The following is a 4,087-nucleotide window of genomic DNA, read 5'->3' as shown; positions in this document are numbered from 1 at the left end:
GGAAAGAGAACGGGGAAGGAGCGTGAAACGGAAAGATCAAGCGAGAACAGCGAGAACAAGTTTGAAAACTAGCACTGCCAGTCCGTTGAACATCTGCGATTCCTAAAGTGCGTCCTTCCAAACACGGAATGTTAAATAGCCTTCGCGCTTGATCAACTAACGGAGCCTTCTCGAATGATCTCTCTTGACCTGTCTCTCTTTCTCCTCTCTTCTCTCGTTTCTCTTGTTTCACTCTCTTTCTCTCGCTCTCTCTTTCTCCTCGAGGAGGAGAAAGGTCATCGGTCTCAAATTCATCTTTTGTCCACGCCTTAGGCACACCAGTAGTAATGCGCTACGACATATTTTCCGTTGGCTCAAACTCGTTTTAAATTACCATAAGTAGTTTGATATCTCTTGCTCTGATACACTTGATTCTTTTTCATAATCGGTCGAATTTCTCAATGTCAAGTTAACTACTCGTTACATCCTGTCGTGTTCGATTCGACCACCGGCCCCCGGCTCTTTCGATCCGTGCATTTCGCGGACAGGAATCCGTTTCTTCTTTTAATAACCTTCGCGACATTTTTAATTATTCGTTATGTTCATTAGGGACTCGACAGTCGTTCATGTCACACGGCGATTTCCATTCGTTAACGCATTACGTGATGTAACGTAATTTACATCTCGCGATAATCAGCAAAGCCAAAGAACAGAATTTTAACCAGCAATTTACATTAAAAGTCACTTTGCAACATATTATATGAAAAATTTATTTCCATGAATTTCAAAATAAAAAATCACGATTCTTTTCTTCGCGAATATTATTAGTTCTTTTTAAAAATTGCCACATTAGGAATAATCGATTTTTCCGTTAACGAAGGTTAATTGTCATTTCTCAAAATTTGAAAATCCAAAATTCGAAAGCAAAAATTTTCATTCGTTCGAATGGACGAGAATAATTCTCGTGTAAACATGGCGTTGTATAACAATGTTTTTGGCGCGTTTTTGCGAAAGACACCAGAGGTCGTTCATCACGACGTTCGTTTTTCCAACGTTATCCGCAGGGATTACGTAGGAAGAGTATTTCATAACGAGACCATTTACATTGTTCCGCTTACATAGCGCTTTTAATAAATGATGATAAGGAAAACGACAGCACATTTGATATAGCCGACTATTTGCATTTTTCATGTTCATCTTTTTCGTTTTTCTCCGGCTGTCCCACTAGAGGAAAGGTATACGTTCACTTCCTAACCACAAAATTACGCGTATTAACTCTTTCCGCGGAACGCGCTCGAAACTTTTCACTAGAAACCAACCAGTTGCTCCGTCAACGAACGAGCATCAATTACGAGGTCCGTTCTTTTTAGAACACAGTAACCGGTAATTACGAGAAATTCGATCTATAATCTACGTACGATGAAAACGAAAATCATCCCGTAATTTTATACCGTATCGCGAAATATAAATTTTAATCGTAAATTTCTAAACATCGCGACGAATTGTATAGTAGGTATACCGCATACGTCATAAAAACTACCCTGGTCAGTGGTACCAACTGCTGCATATTTTCATAGCAGCGAATGTAACGATATACGTTATAAAACACGCTACGAACGAATCAATAAAAGGTTTTTAATATGTCTAACGTGATTTTTTCTCCCCGGTTTATTTTCGATTCCATTATCGCGGCACGCATTAAACATCGTACGATACGGTCTCGCCTGGCATGGGAAGAGTGTAGCCAACCTTTCTTCTTTTCTGCTTTAATTCCGTGATCGCGGGAAACAATTGGACGTTCAGAGAGCAGGAAAAGGTCGAATATACAACTCACGTGTCGAGGGTCTATTTGTTTTATCAAGCCTGCAGCGGCAACCTGCTCCCGCATTATTTTGACAATAACGCCGAGCAACCACGCGAACCAGACACAACTATATAGGTAATTTATGCAAAATGCAAGCCGCGCACTCGCCTACGGGCGTGCTCCGTGAGCGGTACCCATTACATTATAACAAAACAATGTTTAACGACTGTAATTGACCGTAACTACGGCTCGAATTCGATAAAAATGAAAAAAAAAATCGAATTACCCGAGACGCATCAATTTGCATGTATCACGCCTCTCATTCCACCGTTCGATCTTCTACGTCTCTCTGTATGCATTATTTGTTAAATAAATTAATCGAAACTCGTGGGAATTGTCACGTTGGCGGAAAACTAACAATTTATTATTTTTCCCAAGCTCGTTAATTAAATCTCATTTATCATGGCCAATCATCGCCCACCATTCACCGGCGATATAACTTTCATTGGTCCTATGAAAAATTCTGATTGGTCGAAACGCATTCGTCGCCGTGTTCGAGTGTTCGATTGGTAAATCGCCAAATCGACGACGTATTCGGTCGATAATAGTCGCTTCCCGCGTTTTTTGCGATTCACGTGACCCGTTCGATCGAGAAATTTAGTGTGCACGATGCGCACGAATACTGCGCACTGCATAAATCCGTTACCGAACGGTTTCGCTGTCAGTTTCGATTCGACGACGACAATCGAACGCGTTAATTTCCCATGGTCGAATGCCTTTTATAATCCGGCTTCCATATCGAGCCACGAAAGTTAGTGTTCGCTTTCCGCCTTCCGGTTGCCTTTCAAACTACGAGAGCTTGGTTTCCGATTTTACGACGTTACACAGCCGCACATTTTATCTCTGGTCATTGAACCTCCACTACACCAGAGAACACAGTGAGTCTATGCACGAAGCTGTTTTCTTTTCCTCTCTTTTTACGTGCCGCTGCACGACGATTCACCGAATTCGGAATATTTTTACGTCTGCGCGTTACGGAACGTTCGTATACTTGGCGATCTAACCTCAACGCCTGAGAATATTCGCTCTCTTCTTACGCTGGAAATAACGTTGGAAATGTTATCGGTTTGGAATAGAGAAGGTAGAATTATACAAGGTACGTTTTCAATCGTTGATCTGCACGGTTTTTACGATTCTTCTTCGCGTTTCCTATCGTTCGATTTTCCTCGTAGTAACGAGTCGGGATATCGATATATCGAGGAATCGAAATCAGTTCGTAAACGTTCTTTCTTTACAGGCTGGCGCGTATATCTGGTTACGGGAATTCAGCCATTGTTACCAAACAATGGAATATTCCGGCGGGTAAGAAAAAGCAGCCATGTTCGTTATGCCGAATGTATACATACGTAGGATAGAGGAACACGGCAGAATCGAATCCGCCGTTCAGTTCCGCGGCCAGGCACGGTACGTGACAGATATCTCAAGAGACGTGTTCAAATACCAGCGGGGATGATTCGCGAGAGCGTGAATATAAGAAAAGGTAGTTGAGATTTTCGTTCGGAGGTCTGGTTAACCCGAGCCCGTTGAAATTCGATCGTATCCCGCGGAAGGAAATTTTTGGCGGGAGCGCTGCGATCGTTCCAGCTTCTCGGACATCCAACGATCTCCGATTCTCTCTCGGTGTCTCGTGAAATTAATTTCCACGGGAAAATCCGAGCTGTAGGGTCTGGGAATTCGATAGCTCTGCTCTCGTTTCTCCTTCCACCCACGGAAGAGTGAAACGTCGCGTATATTGTTCGCATGGTCTAATCGACTTACGTAGTCTAATGGTTTCGAGTGATTACCGTGCTTCTTGACCCGCACCGGAAACGGTCGAGCGCCATCTTAACGATTATTAATGTCCCTTAATGGCGCTTAGTCGGCTCGGTAGCTAGATGGCGCCGATTAACTCTGCTAATTGTCTTTACCGTTCGACTCGAGCCGTTATCGTTTAATAAACTTCTGCGTATCCGCGGGGTCGCTGAAAGCAAGGATCAGATAAAATTTCAGAGCTGGGATTTTTCAGGATAAGCACACTGTTACCCGTGGTACCGTTCCCGTGTAATTTATTCCGCGGACCGTTGTACCGAGACACTTCCGTTAATGATACACGACTATGATTTACGAGCTGTTATTTGGCATTCCGTCCCAGTGATACGGTTCGGAAGTAAACACGTATCCTTGTGACTCACGTTCCCATTTAACCGCCGTACATGCCAAGGACAGCGCGGACTCGCGGCACGTCCTTGCCAATTTTGGAATGCC

General features: G+C 43.3%; 1 protein-coding gene across 5 annotated transcripts in view; it reads left to right on the top strand.

The window, feature by feature from the left end:
- Positions 1-4,087, top strand: part of LOC108556077 (uncharacterized protein CG43867) — a 110,437-nt gene that overhangs the window by 649 nt on the left and 105,701 nt on the right. The gene's annotated exons all lie outside the window — the stretch shown is intronic.

This window comes from Eufriesea mexicana, unplaced genomic scaffold (assembly GCF_001483705.2).
Source record: "Eufriesea mexicana isolate 0111107269 unplaced genomic scaffold, ASM148370v2 scaffold294, whole genome shotgun sequence".
NCBI lineage: Eukaryota > Metazoa > Arthropoda > Insecta > Hymenoptera > Apidae > Eufriesea > Eufriesea mexicana.
This window is presented reverse-complemented; position numbering and strand designations above follow the sequence as displayed.